This window comes from Leucopleurus acutus (assembly GCF_964270905.1).
Source record: "Leucopleurus acutus genome assembly, chromosome: 8".
Classification (NCBI taxonomy): domain Eukaryota; kingdom Metazoa; phylum Chordata; class Mammalia; order Artiodactyla; family Delphinidae; genus Leucopleurus; species Leucopleurus acutus.
Window position 1 is genome coordinate 33742107 of NC_139151.1, and position 21467 is coordinate 33763573.

Genomic DNA, 21467 nt, shown 5'->3' on the forward strand with positions numbered 1-21467 from the left:
CTTGCCATTTTAGTTTCCACTGGTTTCTCCTGCAAGTAGAGAAAATGCATAAATACTAAATGCACACATAAAACTGCTCCTTGGCAGATGTGGGTTATATTCTAAAGGGACACATTTAAAGAACATCACCTAAGTCTCTTATTTATTCTGCAGCCCCTAAGCATGTCTCAGGGCAGGTCTACAGTATTATCAGGTACAGTTTTATACAGCTCTCTATAATTGCTCTTTTGCTGTTTTAACCTTCAGTGAACCTCGCTTTGAGCAAACCTCCTATACAATTCAGCTCGAGCAAATTTTTAAATTGTGGTTGGAATATTATTTTTTTAATACTAAACAACTTTTCAGTTTACAAAAGTGTCACTATAAATTTTTTCTAATATTAAATCTTCTTCAGTGTAGTTTTAAAAATTAAATTTATACCAGTTGATCTAAACAACATATTTTTAGTAGCCTGGAGTTTCCTCAGAGGACACTAAGGGTATACACAGTATAGAGGTGCCCCCAGCATCTGATGGACAGTGGAAGACACTAGACAGGGAGAATGGATGCAGACATATTCCTGAATACACCTGAGGCCAGCCCTGCCTTTGAGGGCTGTGGAAGTAGCTGGGGGGATGTTAGGGATCCTGTGTGGACAGGTAGGGGATGTGAGTCAAAAATGTTTGCTTATTAATGTTAATATCCTCTCACTTGTTCTCACAGACAAAGGGTGAGTGTGGAGGAGGAACTGGGGAGATTTAGGACATGTGTCTTAAGGAGTTTCTTTTCCTCTGGGCCTTGTTTCTCGAACAGGATCAGTTACCTTTAAAAACAGGTCCAGATTTGGCAGCTTGGTCAGGATCTAATGGCAGCACAGAAATAAATAGAAAGATGATTCTGGCACAGGGAGCCCCAGAACAAGCCATGTCTTGTTCTAGCATGAAAAGTGGGCAAAAAAGTAAATGTTCACGTGGACTTCTTGAAGATGGGGACAATGTCCTCAAGAGTGGCCATTCAATAAATGTTGCTTAATAAAAGAAGGACTGAATTAAAGGACAGGCAGCAGAGAGTCTGCTAAGATGTCAGCCCCAACTCTGATGTAGAGCATCAATTTCTCAGAACATGAGCTCTTGGAGGGCAGAGCTCACCTGTGTGGCTTTTAGCCTCTCCCTCCCCTGCCTGCCTCCCTCCTACCTGAAAGTACTGAGGAAGGATTGTATATCCACTCCCAGCCTAGTAAATGATTGTCTGGGATGATCAGATTAGAGTCATTATAAATGTCTGAGAAATATGGCTGGTACCATTTTACTTTTGAATATTAAGAATTACATGAGACATATATGTGCAATTTATAAAGAGTGGAAAATAGATAAGTTAAAAAGAAGAAAATAATTCACTATGGCACTAATTAGCAATAGCAAGATAGATAACTGTACAAAAATGGGATCACACTGTACATATTGTTTGTGTCCTGTTTTTTTCCCTATGTGACAAACTATGAACATCTTTTTTTGTGGTGTGGTTTTAGAAGTTCTCTATTAATGTAATGCCTATCTCTTATGCTCTACTCTAACCAAGATTAATCAGCTACAGATTTTTTTAAACTAAACTTGGTAGCTTCCTCCCTGCTTCTAATGAATCGTTATCATTCATTAGAAGATCCAACAAACTGTGTCCGTTCTGCATGTGATACAGTAAAGAAATGGGCTCATCTAAAGAGGGAAGTTAAGTTTAAAAATCCAGCTAACAGTACACAAAAGTGTGGCAAAACCTCAAGGAAAAGCTAAGCTTCAGAGGCAAGAGAGTGAGGCATCGTGGAGAACGTGGCACAGCCACAAACCTCCCCTCCCTTTCAAGCACTGGTTCAGGTGCAGGGAGATACCAGAAGCAAGCTCCTTGGAACAGAGACACTCATTCATAGAGATTATTTGGGTTTCAATAAATTTGTGACAGCGGTCCTAATCCTAAACTCAAATTCAGAACCACCCTGGTGTAAAATCTATGAGATCAGAGCGGGGTGCCTGGGAGAGAGCTGGACCCTGTCCGGTGCTGTAGACCTGGAGATGGGGACACGCCTCAGAGACTCCAAGCTGTGGACTTTGCTTTCTCCCTTCAACCCCAGTGAGGATGTGACCTCACTGGTTGGACTTTAGTTCAATAAACAGAGAACCTAATTTTTTTAATGTGTACATTTCAGTGGGTTTTAGTGTGTTCACAAGGTTGTGCAACCACCTCCACGATCTAATTTCAGAACATTTTCATCACTTCAGAAAGGAGCACTGTACCTAATAGCAGTCACAGTCCATTCCCCTCTCCCCCAACCCTGGCAACCTAATCTCCTTTCCATCTCTATGGATTTGCCTCTTCTGGACCTTTCATATAAATGGAATCATGTAAAATGTTGTCTTCTGTGTCTGGTTTCTTTCAGTTAGCATGATGTTTCCAACACTTATACATGTGGTAGCATGTATCAAAACTTTATCCTTTTATGGCTGAATAATGTTCCATTTTATGGATATACCATCTTTTGTTCTTCCATTCATCAATCGACAGGTGTTTGGGTTGTTTCCACTTTTTGGCTTTAATGAATCATGCTGCTATGCACCTTTTTGTGTGAACATATAGTTTCAATTCTCTTGCAGAAGCCGATGTGCTTGAATACTTCTTTAAACAAAAATGCAAGGATTGGGGATGAATTTGTTTTCAATTTTTCTGTAAACCTAAGACTGTTTTATAAACAAAGTCTGCTAATTAATTTTAAAAATGCAAGGATCATTACTTTTTAGTGTGAATAGTGATTTATGCCTGTGTGTGAAAGGCAGTGGCACACCAAGAATTTGGCTGTTTTCTCCCGCCTGCCCCCAGCTTTATGGAGGTATGGTTGACAAATAAAAGTGTATATGGTTGACTCTTGAACAACAAGGGTTTGAACTGAACACAGGTCCATTTATACGCGGATTTTTTTCAATAAATACATAGTCTGGCACACAGTTCTGCATCCTTGAATATGGAGGCCCACTGTGGGACTCGAGCATACCCAGGTTTTGGTATCACTGGCAGGTCTTGAAACCAGTTCCCTTGGGGATACTGAGGAACAATTGTATATTTAAAGTGTGCAAAGTGATGATCTGATATATGTATGCATTGTGAAATGATCATGTCAGTCAAGCTAGTTAAGATATCCATTGCCTCAATAGTTACCCCCCTCCCCCCACGTTTTCTTTTTCTGGTGAGAATGCTTACAATCTGGTCTCCTAGCAAATTTCAAGTATACAATATTATTAACTATAACCACATGTGGTACGTTAAATCCTCAAAACTTATTCATCATATAACTGAAAGTTTATACCCTTCAATCAACATCTCCCCATTCCAACCACCTCTCCAGACCTTGGCAATCACCATTCTACTCTCTGTTTTCATGGGTTCCACAATTTTTTTTTTCTTCCAGATTCCACTTGTAAGTGGTACTATACAGTATATGTTTTTACGCCTGACTTATTTCGCTTAACATAATGCTCTTCAATTTTATCCCAAATTTGTTGTCACAAATGGCAGAATTTCCTTCTTTTTTAATGGCTGAAATCTTTATCTGTTTATATCTTTAACCATTCATGCATCGACAGACACTTAGGTTTTCTTTCATATCTTGGCTATTGTGAATAATACTGCAGTGAACATGGGAGTGCTTTTGATTTCTTTGAATATGTACCCAGAAGTGAGATTTCTGGACCATATGGTAAGTTCTATTTTTAGTCTTTTGAGGAACATCCATATTGTTTTCCATACTACCTATATCAATTTAAACTCCTATCAACAGTGTACAAGGGTTTCCTTTTCTTCACATCCTCGCCAACATTTGTTATCTCTTCTCTTCTTCATAATAAAAACTTGGCTATTTCTCAATGCTGATCAGAGTGACCAACAGTCCCACAGAGAAGCCAGGCCTGAGGAAAAAGCCAGGGCAGGAATTACTGCATTTTTGCCAGCTCTGTGCAGCTGCCTGTTTTCCATTAAATTCATTTGTTGCCTAAATAAAATGGAGCACACAGTAAGCATAGAAGAACATGTGGTCTCCTCCCCATATGGTAATCTGGAATGCTGCAGGTAATATTCTTTCCTTTAATATATTAAAAATTATAAAATAGTTCAATTTGGTTTAAAGAAGTTAGGAAACAGAGATGAGCATAAAGAAGAACTTAATTCATTTCCACATAAATTAGATAGTATTGTTAATATTTCCTTTTACAAAACATGAAATCACTTTTTTGATAACTGTAGTTTGTGTTCTGCTTTTTCCTCTAATCAATGAACTATGAATGAATTTCAAAGCATCTGGTTAGCATTATCTACTAATGTGGTACTGTTTTTCCTTTATGTTCTGCTGTAAACAAATTTAATCATATTAAGACTTTTTTCCTTGAAGAAAACATAGGGTGAGCAATTCTCTTTCTAGTACAAAGCAGGCACTTCCATTTATTTTATCCTAGGATCAAACAGTGCTGACTTTACATGAGGCAGACAGCACTGGGTCTCAGCTAAAGGAACACACAGACATTTAAAAATTATAGTGGATCTGTCTGGAAATGGTAGAAGAAACTCAGGAGAAAACGGAAAACCAGGAAGAGAGAGTTTGGTTATGTTACAGGATGAGAAGATATAGAAAAAGGAAGTCTGGAGTTTCACTGTGGTGGCAGGGGTTACTTGACCTGGAAATTTTGAAAGCCAAGGAAAGGGAAGTCTAGAAGATCTTAGGACTTGGAATTCCCAGACCCCACTGCCGGACACCCAGGTTGTGCCAGCAATCTGAGGTTAACAAATGTTTGCTGGTGATGATCTATTCAACAGACAATTTATTTGTGATTATTATCAAAAGCAGATGTGATGTGTTCTGTTTCAGAGGTAATATTTCACCATTAAAGTGTTAAAATCATCTGTAATATATGTTTATTTGAGGATAACTAGAAAATATAGGTAATAAAAATGAAATAAATTTATTCATATGTCTCTTCACTTAAGGAGGTATGAAAGTCTCTTTTTCTAAATGTCATGATACATTTTTTTTGAACAACATCTTTATTTTTTTTAATACAGCAGATTCTTATTAGTTATCTATTTCATACATATTAGTGTATATATGTCAATCCCAATGTCCCAATTCACCCCACCACCACAACCCCTCCCCGTTTTCACCCCTTGGTGTCCATACATTTGGCGTGATACATTCTTGCTATTGGTGTCCTGGCTTTTCCCATATGAATCATCTATAAAAATATTTTCAGTAGCATAGCTTTTGGGAAATGTATTGTTGATTTGGTGATTTCTCTCCTTACCTTCAATTCTAACATCAGATAATGAAAGTAAGACATTTTCTGTATAGAGCAAGCAGGCATGCTTCCCCTTCACACTTCTGGTCAGTCACTGCCATACGATGTGCCTTCAGAATCCAATAAGGAACATTGGTTCCACATAGTTAGAGAAAGAAAGGGACCATGTAAAGGGGCATGTGGAAGCTAGAAAAAGAAAGAAGAAAGAAAGAAAGAAAGGAAGGAAGGAAGGAAGGAAGAAAGAAAGAAAGAAAGAAAGAAAGAAAGAAAGAAAGAAAGAAAGAAAGAAAGAAAGAAAGAAAGAAAGAAAAACAGAGAACTTCTGCTGCTAGTGTCCTTGTCCCTGTGGTGAACCACAGCCACCCACTGCCTCTGCAGGAGACCCTTCAACACTAGCAGCAAATCTACAAGGAAGCTATGATTCTCCATTAACAGATAAGATAACTGAGGCTTAGAAATACTCTTCCAAGATCACCCAGATTGAATGTTTCAGGCTGGTGTTTGTGTCCTAAAGATCACCCTACATGCCTTGGAGGATAAGAGAACCCTGAACTGGGACCGTGAGAAAGCATCAAATTAGAGAAAGAGTGGATTTAAAAACTCAGACAGAGAAGCCCAAGCCGTGTGGCTGATAGGGTCTTGGTGCTCCGGCCGGGTGTCAGGCCTGAGCCTCTGAGGTGGGAGAGCCGAGTTCAGGACATTGGACAACCAGAAACCTCCTGGCTCTGCATAATATTAATCGGCGAGAGCTCTCCAAGAGAGCTCTGTCTCAATGCTAAGACCCAGCTCCACTCAATGACCAGCAAGCTCCAGTGCTGGACACCCCAGGCCAAACAACTAGCAAGACAGGAACACAACCCCACCCCTTGGTAGAGAGACTGATACCCCAAGTTGTCACAGACACCCCAAAACATACCACTGGATGTGGTACTGCCCAACGGAAAGACAAGATCCAGCCTCATCCATCAGAACACAGGCACCAGTCTCCTCCACCAGGAAGCCTACACAACACATTGAACCAACCTTAGCCACTGAGGGCAGACACCAAAAACAACAAGAACTGCGAACCTGCAGCCTGTGAAAAGGAGACCCCAAAACACAGTAAGTTGAACAAACTGAGAAGACAGAGAAATATACAGCAGATGAAGGAGCAAGGTAAAAAAACCCCAGAACCAAACAAATGAAGAGGAAATAGGCAGTCTCCCTGAAAAAGAATTCAGAGTAATGATAGTAAAGATGATCCAAAATCTTGGAAATAGAATGGAGAAAATACAAGAAACGTCTAACAAGGGCCTAGAAGAACTAAAGAGCAAACCAACAACGATGAACAACACAATAAATGAAATTAAAAATTCTCTAGAAGGAATCAATAGAAGAATAACCAAGGCAGAAGAACAGATAAGTGACCTGCGAGATAAAATAGTGGAAATAACTACCACAGAGCAGAATAAAGAAAAAAGAATGAAAAGAATTGAGGACAGTCTCAGAGACCTCTGGGACATTAAATGCACAAAAATTCAAATTATAAGCATTCCAGAAGAAGAAGAGAAAAAGAAAGGGAATGAGAAAGTATTTGAAGAGATTATAGCTGAAAACTTCCCTAATATGGGAGAGGAAATAGTCAGTCAAGTCCAGGAAGTGCAGAGAGTCCAATACAGGATAAATCCAAGGAGAAACACGCCAAGACACATATTAATCAAACCATCAAAAATTAAATACAAAGAAAAAATATTAAAAGCAGCAAGAGAAAAGCAACAAATGACACACAAGGGAATCCCCATAAGGTTAACAGCTGACCTGTCAGCTGAAACTCTGCAATCCAGAATGGAGTGGCAGGACATATTTAAAGGGATGAAAGGGAAGAACCTAGAACCAAGATTACTCTACCTAGCATGGATCTCATTCAGATTTGACGGAGAACTTAAGACCTTTACAGACAAGCAAAACTCAAGAGATTGCAGCACCACCAAACCAGCTTTACAACAACTGCTAAAGGAAATTCTCTAGGCAGGAAATACAAGAGAAAGAAAAGACCTACAATAACAAACCCCAAACAATTAAGAAAATGGTAATAGGAACAGACATATAGATAATTACCTTAAATGTAAATGGATTAAGTGCTCCAACCAGAAGACATAGACTGGCTGAAAGGATAAAAAAAATGATAACTGTATATACGCTGTCTGCAAGAGACCCACTTTAGACCTAGGGACACATACAGGTTGAAAGTGAGGGGATAGAAAAAGATATTCCAGGCAAATGGAAATCAAAAGAAAGCTGGAGTAGCATTTCTCATATCAGACAAAAGAGGCTTTAAAATAAAGACTATTACAAGAGACAGAGAAGAACATTACATAATGATCAAGGGATCAACCCAAGGAGAAGAGATAACAATTGTAAATATTTATGTACCCAACATAGGAGCACCTCCATACATAAGGCAAATGCTAACAGCCATAAAAGAGGAAAACGACAGTAACACAATTATAGTAGGGGACTTTAACACCCCACTTTCACCAATGGAGAGACCAACCAAAATAAAAACAAATAAGGAAACACAAGTTTTAAATGACACGTTAAACAAAATGGACTTATAATTGATATTTATAGGACATTCCATTGAAAAACAACAGAATACACTTTCTTCTCAAGTGCTCATGGAACATTCTCCAAGATAGATCATATCTTGGGTCACAAATCAAGCCTTGGTAAATTTAAGAAAATTGAAATTGTATCAATTATCTTTTCTGACCACAATGCTATGAGACTAGATATCAATTACAGGAAAAAAACTGCAAAATACACAAACACATGGAGACTAAACATAACACTACTAAATAACCAGGAGATCACTGAAGAAATCAAAGAGGAAATAAAAAAAATACCTAGAAACAAATGACAATGAAAACACAAAAGCCCAAAACCTATGGGATTCAGCAAAAGCAGTTCTAAAAGGCAAATTTGGAGCATTACAATCCTACCTCAAGAAACAGGAAAAATCACAAATAAACAACCTAACCTTACACCTAAAGCAATTAGAGAAAGTAGAACCAAAAAACACCAAAGATAGCAGAAGGAAAGAAATCATAAATGTCAGATCAGAAATAAGTGAAAAAGAAATGAAGGAAACAATAGCAAAGATCAATGAAACTAAAAGCTAGTTCCCTATAAGAAAAAAAATAGCTAGAAAAAAAGAAAAAAAATACAGAAAAACAGCTGTAACTGCAGGGAACTACTGAAGAATATCAGAAAGAATTGAACACTTGAAAAGGGGGTAGGGTGTAGATCTTGCTGCTTTAGGAAAGAGAAATAAAAAAGGAGGAGGGGCTTTCTGTTTAGTAGTAAAGTTTACTGAAGCCATGGGAATTTTTTAAAAAGAGGAAAAGCAAGATATTTTATATGAGCACACGGCAGAGTCGTGGCTTCATTCTTTGCTGCAGTCTCCACAGAGTCTAGTATGGATGGTGTTGTGCATTTCTTGATAGAGGGTGTACCCTCCAAATACTGTGAAGATATCCATATATTTAATAAGATTATTTAAAAATAACCAGTGTTAGTTAATGATGAGGTTAATATCAAGTTCATTTTCGAAGGTATGATTTTACCTTTTAGATTTTCAAAATGGTGGAAGAAATAGGGGTTTATTTAAGGAAAAATAGAAAGCACAGATGGACAAAATGGTAATAATTATTCACTATTTTACATTAGGGGAATCATATTGTTCACTTAAAAAATTTTTCCAAAATAAGAAGTTGTAACACACTTTAGGTGGCATCATTTCTGTGGCCCACAACAACTTTCATGGTGTTTCTTTAACCACTATGGATTATTTCAGGACTTTTATTCTGTATTGGACAGGCAGCCATATTTTCATCTCCTATCCCTAGCCAATCACTACCATCCACTTATCCTCATTGTCAACTGACTGTGCAGTAAGGTAATGACTGCTCTATCTTCCAGGAACATGCCGAAGTTTTAAAAATCCAGCTGAAGCCTCTTCAAAGTTTAGAAGAACACAGAGGGAATGAAATGCTGGAAAAAAGAGTTAGGTCAGGAAACATGCTAGGTAAAGGGAATCCTGGGCTTTCACTGTGGGTAGTGAAGATTACCCAGAGTTTAAAAGCCCTAAAAGCTGAGGCAAGAGCAGGTTTTATGGAGGGGTGCATGGCAAAGTCACTGGCCCCCACCCTCTTTTATCTAGGACAGTACTGTGCACTTACTCTGAGGTTAATGGAACACTTAGATTGACTGGGATAATGGCAGGTTTAAAGATATTATATATATTTATAAATGACCACAATGAACTTAAGGGAGCTGCTATACTCAGTTTCAGTGTTACTGGGGGAAATGGATTTCTGAACCATGTCCTAGGATCAAACTAATGATCAGAGTCAAATCAAGTGTGGCGGTGACCCAGCAAAAATTTAACTCTTTTAATTTTTTCCCAGCTCTGTCAGGATTCTATCTGGCCAACAAATGCCTCAGGCCAGCTGCATACCCTGTAGGGAACTCAGGGGTGAGGGAAAAGCTAGACCAAGGTCAGTTGCATTTGTTCTTGCTCTATGCAGTTACTTCACTTCCATGATTTCTGAAATCTTGGCTGCTAAATTGGGAAAATACAGCAGGGTATTTGTGTGTACGTGATCTCTTCCTGTCAATATGTAACCCACCTGCAGTTATCTTTTTACATTTCTAATGTTTCAAATACCACAAGTTTATTTAAGGAAAAGGAAAAAAAAAAACAAAAAAAAACCCAAAACCCAACAAACCAGGAAACACTGAACTTCAAAAAAAAAATTTATGGTTACCCAAATCAAAAATAGTAATATAAATATATTTTCACAAATGGAATCATCTTGTATATACTGTCTACATCCTGCTTTTTCTCTTAGTACAGACTGAGAATGTCTTATCCCTAGCATCATATTTGAATTGCATTCAAAACAGCATGCTGTTTTTTCTTTATGCTATTCTCTAACCAATATTACCTACCTTAAAATTTTATTTTCCTGTTGAGACAGTCATCATTCCCTTTCCTGTCCCACAAAGGGCAATAACACCCCCTGTCCTCATGATCCAACAAAACACTGTTAGAGAAATAATGACGTCTTCTAGAATTGAGTTCCTGTGGGAACTGCATGGAAAGGGTAGCAGAATAATAGAGGGAAACAGAACATAAAAGGAGTCACTTCTTTCTGCAGCAGGAGAACAGAGCAGATAAAAGAGACTGGGCCTTTACTGGGCAGTGAAGTTTATTCCAATTTCAGGCAATGCAAAAGCTGCTGAGTCAACACCCTGCAGAGATGCGAATGGAAGAAGCTTTCCTCTCTGTTCAAGGAGAACATTAGGTCATCACCAGCCACTGTTAAGAAACACAATGGATGGTTATGATGAACAAGGAGTTCAAAGAGGTCATTCTTTTCATAATCCTATGACAGAGAGATGTTTTACTTTCAAACTTCTTACATTGTAAAAGTAATACATATTCATTTAAGAATAGATAAATGTAATGAAGGAAATCATTATTCTATATGCCGTCCACTTATGATAACACTATACCTTATTTCTTTTTCAAAACTGGGATCATGTTGTAAATTCCATGTTTTAGCCTGTTTTCTCCCAATATACTTTTCAGTTACACAGTGACTCATTTTTCTATTTGACCTGAAACATGATAATTGAAAGAAAGTTCATAAACTCCAGCTGCTGTGATACTTTCAGCTGCCCTGGTTCCTTAACTTACTGAGTCTTGAGTGTTAAATTCTTCCTTCAATTCTGTGAGATACTCGAGGGTCCTTTCAATAAAATATTCCTTCTACTTGAGCTGAGGAATCACCAAAAAGTGATTACACAAGAATTACGGGAAAGATAAAGAAAAATGGAGGAAGACACTCAGAGCTAGTAAAGGTGTTGCTCTCTATGGGTCAAATTGAAGTTAAAAATAAAACAAAATGAAAAAAACCATCATCTGAGACTGCATGAAAAAGAGAGAGAAACTTACAGAGAAATGGAACATTATTAAAAACAGAATTAGATCTTGCTGTAGCAAGAAAATATATTAGAAATTGAGGAGTCTGAAATTTCATAAACTTAATAAATGATATCCAGAGCTTTAAAAAAAATCTCAAGAAATAAAAAAGGCAAGATTTTAGGGAGGAGTATGTGGTCTAGGACTCTCTAAGGATGTTGGTGTGAGAAGAACCAAACAGTAGTAATCCTAGCTTGGAGGCTCTCCAGGGATTCTCCAGGTGGCAGATCCTCCATTGTGTGACAACAGTGACTGGATGAAATGCCAGGGAAGAAGCGGGGCATCGGCCAGTATAGCAAGAAAGAAGACGAGAACAAGAATTCATTGTTTCCTCAAAAAATTTTTAAATGTTTCTATATATTGCAAATATTCTAAATTAAGCATGAACAGGGCAGGTTCTGTTTCCTTTAAGATAAAGTGAACCTTTTTTAATTAAAATTTTTAATTAGTTTACAATTGTCCCATTCAGAAGAAAGATCATGTAAACATATAAGCTCTTCTTAAATAATTTATCATATTTCTCTGTTAATTTTTTCCTCAATTTTGTTAAAGAAATAAGGAGACCAGTTTGAATTAAACTAATATATGCAGAACAAATTGGATACATTAAATCTCTAGGGTAGGGTAAGTCCATCTTCTCCTAAGGGAAAAAACAAAAAATTCCAGGAGGAAAAGAGACTACATGTGGATTTTTAAAAAATTGAGTGTATGAGCTGGGAACATAACTTTGTCCCTTAAATTATTCTACATTATACTGCTCTCAAATTCAGGTCTTGTATGACTACCTGTGGTTGGTCTGTGTCCTATTCTATCAAGTTTCAAGCTTGCTACTGTATTTACTGCCAATCAATGTTCAGAGTTTACTAGGGCACTAATGGATCTTGATCAGTGACTGATCTCAGTTCTTCAAAATCCTTAGCCATTATTTTGTATACTTTTAGAAATAGTTATTCATCTTTCCTAGTTGGCAGAGAGAATGGCACACTCATAGACAATAAGCAGTCATTGAGAAGCTAAAATAGATTTCTGACTGTCAGTCTACATTTCAGAAGCAATTACTATTATTGGGCTCAATTCCACTGGTAGTATAGAGAGTTACATTAGTTTTGGAAAGCAGTTGAATAGACAGTTACATGTCTGTGGAGTTGGCACTTACTTTTGTTTTTCCTCTAAGATGCAGTATGGACAATAATGAGAGTAATAAATCTGATGACTTCCTTTGAACACATTAACTTTGAAATGGAGGGAAGAAAGGTAAATGGTCCCTGAGACCTCTTTGAAACCCCATGCTAAGGGAGGAGGAGGAGGTAGAAAAGGAAGTGTTGAAGGGAGAAATACTATAAGTATGGAGAAAAGGTGATTTGTTTTATTTTTCCAGACAGGCTTTCCCAGATAAACATAAGAAAAAGGACAAAGAATTTTAATTCCCATGAACAATATTATTTGTAGCTTATTTAAAGCTATATCAGAAATTGACTAAACTTATAAATACTCTTTGCTTTGGTTTTACTTTACAGTTTATGTTGCATTCGAAAAGTTCCAACCTTGTCTCAGCTGAAGTAAAGGAAAAATATTGCTTTTCATTCCTTCAAGCTTTATGGTTTTAAACCTTGCAAGTCAAATCTGCCAGCAAATTCAAAGGTCCCATTTAGGAATCAGAGTCAAAGTCAAAAGCTCAGAGACTGTTAAGTATAAGAACAGATTTTGAGGCAAGAAGTGAGATGGAAACTGAGTAAAAAAGAGCCATTTGCCCTCAGAATAGGATTGAGATGCCCAGACCTCCTTTTTACCAGGTGCTAGTGTCCAATGACCATTCCACTGTTCACAAAATTACTTTTAGAGTAGATTTATGGATGTGTATGAGGTTGCTTCTGGGGATCATCTCTGGGAAGAGGCAGCATAGTCTTCTCTAAATTTATGTCCACTTTCTTGTTTAGCTCCCAGCTTTTATGAGGAGGTCAACTCCATCCCCGAGATGGTTCATTATTAGTATACTTTGCTATATACCTAACTGGCGCCAAAAAGGAACTCTCTCTCAAGTGCTGATCAAGCAGTACAATCTTAAACCCATAGTCGTCAGGTAGCTATACTCTGAGGAGTACTGGAAGGGTATGCTATACATGCATATATGTAGAAACCTAACATTTTCCCATGGATTATCTTACCATCAAAAAAATAGATCCCCAGGGCTTCCCTGGTGGCGCAGTGGTTGAGAGTCCGCCTGCCGATGCAGGGGACACGGGTTCGTGCCCCGGTCCGGGAGGATCCCACATGCCGCAGAGAGGCTGGGCCCATGAGCCATGGCCGCTGAGCCTGCGCGTCTGGAGCCTGTGCTCCGCAACTGGAGAAGCCGCAACAATGAGAGGCCCGCGTACCGAAAAAAAAAAAAAAAAAAAAAAATTCCCAGAACTATTGTCGGTTTTCTGTAGAACTGCTTTTACTGAATTATGCCTTCCTGAGGGGGCTGGCTGGGTAGTGTGTAGGTTGACGTAATTGGATCAGATGGGCTGTTTCTGAATAAAAGCTAGCAACTGGTTAGCTTGATTGGTTCAGGCTTTTGGCCTCAATCTCTTTGCCACGTGCGGAAAGGAAAACTGAACCAAGCTATTTCTTACCGAAGAACACTGAGTTGTCATACTTTAAAACTCTGATGAGCCGTTGTGCGTTCTCCAAGCAGTTACACTTTTCTCTGGGTTTGCAGAATAGACTGTTCTTTCTGGTCCATAGATATTTTGTATTCCTCTCTTTAGCAATCTCTCATCTCTGGGCAAAGAAGGCTGCTGTGAAAAGGTATCAAAACTTGGAAATAAGGCAAAAGGATGACTGCATGTCATTTCAATGTCATTTTGGAGTGTCCTCTAATAGGTTTACCAAAGGATTACCTAATTCTTTAGAGAAAAAAAAAACTTTGATTTACTATTTACTATTGACTAGGGCCTGAACTCTATATAGTTAGATGACTAATAAGTTATAAATTATTTTTACCAGTAGAAACCAATTGCATTCTTTAGTAAAAAAATTAAACCTAGAGATTATGGTTTTATTGTGTTACAAACATCGACCAGTATTTAAAAATCTAATTTTATCTAATTTGTTTCATCACTACTTTCCTGACTGACTGTATAAACCCCTGTTCTGCAAATGCTCTTTGAGCCAGTTTTACCATCCTGCTGGTTCCATCATTAATGAGATAAACAAATCTTCGACACCATATATTTGAATGAAATTGTATTTTTAACATTTTGAAAATTGCACTTTGACAAAGCCTTTCCCTATCTGCTCTGTGAAGGCCCATCTTATACTATTTTAGGGTTTCTTTTATCTCTTCTAAAGAGCTCTCTGTTCTTGCATCCTTGTGAGTCAGATTCTTACTTTTGATGATTGTTATGAAAGGCAGAATAGCATCATGAGCAGACTATTAGTTTTAGAGTCAGCTAGATTTGAGTAGGAATTGTAGCTTCCTGACATACAAGCTTTGAAATCTTTTTTTTAAATTAATTTTTATTGGAGTATAGTTGCTTTACAATGTTGTGTTAGTTTCTGCTGTACAGCAAAGTGAATCAGCTATAGTATACATATATCTCCTCATATTTGGATTTCCTTCTTATTTAGGTCACCTCAGAGCATTGAGTAGAGTTCCCTGTGCTACACAGTAGGTTCTCATTAGGTATCTATTTTATACATAGTAGTGTATACATGTCAATCCCAATCCCCAAATTCATCCTATCCCCCTCCCCCCCGTTTGTTCTCTACATCCGTGTCTCTATTTCTGCTTTGCAAATAAGTTCATCTGTATCATTTTTCTAGATTCTACATATAAGCAATATTTTAAAATATTTGTTTTTCTCTTTCTGACTTACTTCACTCTGTACGACAGTCTCTAGGTCCATCCACATCTCTGCAAATGGCACAATTTCATTCCTTTTTATGGCTGAGTACTATTCCATTGCATATATGTACCACATCTTCTCTATCCGTTCCTCTGTTGATGGACATTTAGGTTGACAAGCTTTGCAACCTTGAACAGAGCACATAACTTCTCTGGCCATATTTTTCACTTAGAATGAACCACATGTGTTGCAATCATTAAATTTCTCAGTTTATTCATTTGTAAAGTGAGGAAGTCAAACTGGTTGATTTCCAAAGTCCTCTTCAGTTCCGTTATTCTCTGACTCCAACATTTAAGAGCTTCTTATTCCCATTTAACTTTTAAGAGTCAGCGGTTTAAACGTGCAAAGTTCATCTCCCAGTTTAATACTCAGTTATAGAACAGCAATGGTAGGTTGAGCAGGGAAAACTCAAATATCCTCCACAAAGGAGGCTCATAAATTCCCAGGATACCAGGTCGCCATGTAATCTCCAGGTCACTTCCAGTTCCACTAATAAAAGTATCAGTTTCTTCATTATTGTGTAAATATAAGTATCTAACAATTCAGGGATCTGACATCTAACTTTAAAATAAAGATAGCTTATAGGTGAAAAAAATTATTGCAACTTGTGCCAAAGTCCACTGGGAAAAAAATACCAGATGAAGTTAGTTTATCGCGAGGCTATGATACTATCTTCAAGGACAGACCTTGGCAGATGGTGTTCTTTCAGGGAATTATACAAAAATAAGACTTTAACAAAAAATGATGTTTCTTTGGACTCATAAAACAATTTTTAATATTTCCTTATATAAAATCCTAAAAACAGGGGATACTTCACCATGTTTGTGAGCTTAACAGTCTGTTCCTATTTTAATTTTGTACATTAACACCAAAATACATTTTAAAAATGTTCTTCTATAGATGTTGGCATGGTGTTATCCTGATAACATTTTTGACCTCAGTTAACCTGTTTTCACTTTCTACAGTTATTGAAAAATTATTTTGCAAGTCAGAATAATAATTATAATAATAACCTGAATATTTCCAAAGACAATTATTTTACCACAGAGCTGATAATTTCCTGCGTGTGAAGCATATATGAATTTTCACATCTTCTAGTTTGCTTTAACTAGTCTGAAGTTTGAATCTTATGTAACAAAGGGATGTTTGTGAAACAAGTCCCTGGCTCCATTCATGGTTAAGGGGAGAGGATTACACAAGGGCATGAATCCCAGAGGCAGGGATTATGGGGAGCCATTCTAGAGTCGGCTCACCACAATTCACAAACAAAAAGAGTCACAAAGCTTTACCTATGATTTACTTACGTAGATGTAATATTTTCCAATGAAATCATCCTGTGTCTAAAATTTAAGAGTATCCTCTCTGGTATTTTGACCTAACTGAACGTGCAACTCAGCAACTGTATTAACTTAGACTCTATTCTCTTTGCCACACTTAATTATTTGTTTAGCTATAAATACCTTGGGGAAATAATAAATTTTATATTCCAAAATTCTAGCTGGAGACTTAAAAATTAGCTCCCCTTTTCAAGTGGCAGTAGTTATAAATAGCTATATTAACTCTCATTTATTAGACTCAACTCATATGTCCCCAGTTTGTGCTAATGAAATACTCCTCTCAGATTTGTTCTGCCATACATTTCTACCCTCCCAAAGATAAATGAAAAATTCTATTTTTCTGTTTTTACTTTTTAGAACTGTTTTGGGGATTTTACATTTCATGAAGTTCTCATGCATATCCTTGAGTTGGCTCATTTATGATGGTATTTGAATTGACTGTTGCATGAAGCATGCTTGTTTTATAACTAGTTATCAAGAAAATGATTTCCATGGAGAGAAGTCTGGAATATTCTTACAATAGGATAATCTCCAAACTTTATCCCTCTATTTAAGCACATAACACATCTAAGTGTTTTAGGATATTAGTAGGGTATACTATGGACTGGGGACTTGTAGCCATGGTAACTTGGGAGCTGGGAGTTGTGCATGCCAAAAGTACAGGATCACCAATGGAGAATCATGATCTACATCATGAAAACATCGCAGTAAAGACAAAATTGTGGAATCAAGAAAGCACAAAATGTCACAGCTGGAAATTTTAGGTCTTCTAGCCCAAGCCTGGGTTTATTATTCAAAGTTTTATGTGAACAATTTGATGTCTTATAGTTCACTGCAGAAGATCCACTGAAATACGTTTGATGTAATAGTGAAGAAGTCAAATTGGCTAATCTCCAATCAAGAGAAGTGTGTATTGCCTGAGGAATGGTAAGATTTCAGCCACTTTGCAGTCAGATCTTGCTTTGTTGCTAGATGACTTACACTGGGTCAAGCCAACAGCATGTAACTTTCAAATAAGAGCTTTATGTGTTATACTTAACAAGAAAGCATATAATCACACCTTATTTAAAACAGCTATTACAAGCCATGTATTTCAATTATTTCTCAATTTCCAAACATTTTCTTAAAAAAATTATTTTAGTTTAATATGGTACACAAATGTAAAAAAAGCTTGTAACATTTTTTCATGTTTACATACCCTACCCCACAGTATATAGTTCCTTCGCACTTCTTTCCAAGAGTTCCATCCAAAGTAGGGGGAAAACAGGCTATTATTCTAGATTCTATCATTTGGAAGGAACTGAAAGGAAGCAACCCAGAAGAAGACAAAGCATTGTGTTTTTAAAATTTAGTTTTTACTGATTTTTAAAAATTACATCAGCAAAGTAGCAGGATACAAGATTTACATACAGAAAACTGTTGTATTTCTTTACACTAACAATGAAATATCAGAAAGAGAAAGCAAAAAAAAAAAAATCTTTTTTAAAATCTCGTAAAAAAAAATACCTAGGAATAAGCTGCACCAAGGAGGCAAAAGACTTATATGCTGAGAACTATAAAACATAGATAAAAGAAATTAAAGATGATTCAAAGAAATGGAAAGATATCCCATGCTCTTGGATTGAAAGAATTATTATAGTTAAAATGGCCATACTACACAAAGCAATCTATAGATTTAATGTGATCCCTATCAAATTACCCATGACATTTTCCACAGAAATAGAATAATTCTAAAACACATATAGAACCACAAAAGATGCAGAATTGCCAAAGCAATCTGGAGGAAAAAGAACAAAGCTGGAGGCATAACCCTCCCAGACTTCAGGCAATACTACAAAGCTACAGTAATCAAAACAGCATGGTGCCAGTACCATGAAGAAGAGCCCAGAAATAAACCCACACACCTATGGTCAATTAATCTTTGACAAAGGAGGCAAGAATATACAATGGAGAAAAGACGTTCTGTTCAGTAAGTGGTGCTGGAAAAACTGGACAGCTACATGTAAAAGAATGATATTAGAACATTATCTAACACCATATATAAAATAAACTCAAAATGGATTAAACACCTAAATGTAAGACTGGATAATATAATACTCCTAAAGGAAAATATAGACAGAACACTCTTTGACATAAATTGGAGCAGATTTTTTTGATCCATCTTCCAGAGTAATGGACATAAAAACAAAAATAAACAAATGGAACCTAATTAAACTTAAAAGCTTTTCCATGGCAAAGGAAACCATAAACAAAATGAAAAAACCTACAGAATGGGAGAAACTATTTGCAAATGATGCAACCAACAAAGAATTAATTTCCAAAATATACAAACATGCTCCAGGTCCATTCATGTTGTTGCAAATGGCAAAATTTCATTCTTTTTTATGGCCGAGTAGTATTCAATTGTATATGTATATATACACCACATCTTCTTTATCAATACATCTGTTGATGAACACTTACATTGCTTCCATATCTTGGCTATTGTAAATGCTAGTAAAATTAATGTTTCTGGTTTCATCATTTATGTACCAGGAATTGAACTGCTGGATTGTATGGTAGTTCTAGTTTTAATTTTTTGAGGAAACTCCATAATATTTTCCATAGTGGCTGTACCAATTTTCATTTTCACCAACAGTGTACTAGGGTTCCTTTTTCACTATATACTTACCAACACTTGTTATTTCTTGTCTTTTTGGTGATAGCCATTCTGACAGCTTTGAAGTGATATCTTGTTGTGGTTTTGGTTTGCATTTTCCTGGTGATTAGTGATGTAGAGCATATTTTCATGTGCCTGTTGGCCATTTGTATGTCTTCTTTGCCTATTCAATTTTCTGCCCATTTATTAAGTGGATTGCTTGGTTTTTTTTGATGTTGAGTTGTAAGGAGATCTTTATATATTTGGATATTAACCCCTTATCATTTGCAAATATCCTCTCTTATTCAGTAGGTTGCCTTTTCATTTTGTTGACGATTTCTTTCACTGTGCAAAGGCTTCTAAGTTTGATTAGGTCCCACTTCTTTATTTCTGCTTTTGTTTCCCTTGCCTGAGGAGACATATCCAAAAAATATTGCTAAGACTGATGGCAAAGCATGTACTGCCTATGTTTTTTTCTAGGAGTTTTATGGTTTCAGGTCTTCCATTTAGGTCTTTAATCTATTTTGAGGTATTATTGTATGTGGTGTGAGAAAATGTTCTAAATACATTTTTTTTTTCACGTAGCTGACCAGTTTTCCCAACACCACTTATTGAGGAGACTGTCTTCTTATTGTATATTCTTGCCTCCTTTGTCATAGATTAATTGACCATGTGTGTGGGTTCATTTCTGGGCTATCTCTTTTGTCCCATTTGTCTATGTTTCTGTTTTTTTGTGCCAGTACCATGCTGTTTTGATTAGTGTAGCTTTGTAGTATAGCCTGAAGTCAGTGATGTGGTTCATCCAGCTTTGTTCTTTTTGTTTCTATGATTGCATTGGTTATTCTGGGTCTTTATCCAAACAAATTTTAGGATTATTTGTTCTAGTTCTGTGGAAAATGTTGTGAGTATTTAGATAGGGATTGCATTAAGCCCATAGATTGCTTTGGATAATATACACTTTTTAATACTGTTAATTCCTCCAACCCAAGAACATGAGCTTTTCATCATTGAGTATGATATTTGCTGTGGGTTTGTCATAAATGGCCTTTATTATATTGAGATATATTCCTTCTATACTTTGTTGAGAGTTTTTATCATGAATGAATATTCAATTTTGTCAACTTATTTTTTGCATCTATTGAGATGATCATGTGATTTTTATCCTTTGCTTAGTTAATGTGGTGTGTCACACTGATTGATTTGCAGATATGGAACCATTCTTGCATCCCTGGGATAAATCCCTCTTAACCATTGTGTACGATACTATTTATGTATTGTTATGTTTGCTAATATTTTGCTGAGGATTTTTACATCTATGTTCTTCAGGTACATTGGCCTGTAATTTTCTTTTTTTTGTAGTGTCTTTGTCTGGTTTTAGTATCAGTGTAATTGTAGTAACTCTTAGAATGAGTTTGGGAGTATTCTCTCCTCTTCAATTTTTTGGAATAGTTTAAGAAGGATAGGTAATAATTCTTCTTTAAATGTTTGGTGGAATTCCCCTGTGAAGTTGTCTGGTCTTGAACCTTTTTTAGGGGGGCAGTTTTTTGAATACTGATTCAATTTCAACACTTGTAATCAATATGTTCAGATTATGTATTTCTTCCTGATTCAGCCATGGAAAACTGTATGTTTCTAGGAATTTATCCATTTCTTTTGGGTTGTCCAATTTGTTGGAGTATATCTATTAGTAGTATTCTCTTATGATTTTATTTCTATTATATCCATTGCAACTTCTGTTTCATTTCTGATTTTGTTTATTTGGATCCTCTCTCATTTTAAAAAAATCTTTATCTTTTTAAAGAAGCAGCTCTTAGTTTCATTGATCTTTCAGATTGTTTTTTAGTCTCTATTTTATTTATTTCTGCTCTGATCTTTATAATTTCTTTCCTTCTACTAACTGGGTTTTGTTTGTTCTTCTTTTTCTAGTTCCTTTAGACGTAAGGTTAGGGTGTTTATTTGATATTTTCTTTTCCCATGAGATAGGCTTTTATCATTATATATTTCCCTCTTAGAACTGCTTTTGTTGTATCCCATAGATTTTGGATTGTTGTGTTTTCATTTGTTCTTAAGTATATTTTAATTTCTTCTTTGATTTCTTCAGTGATTCATTGGTTATTTGGTAGCATGTTGTTTAGCTTCTGCATGTTTATTTTTGCAGTCTTTTTTCCCCTTGTAGTTAATTTCTAGTCTCATAGTGCTGTCAGAAAAGATGCTTGATATAATTTCAATCTTTTAAAATTTATTGGTATTTGTTTTGTAGCCTAGCAT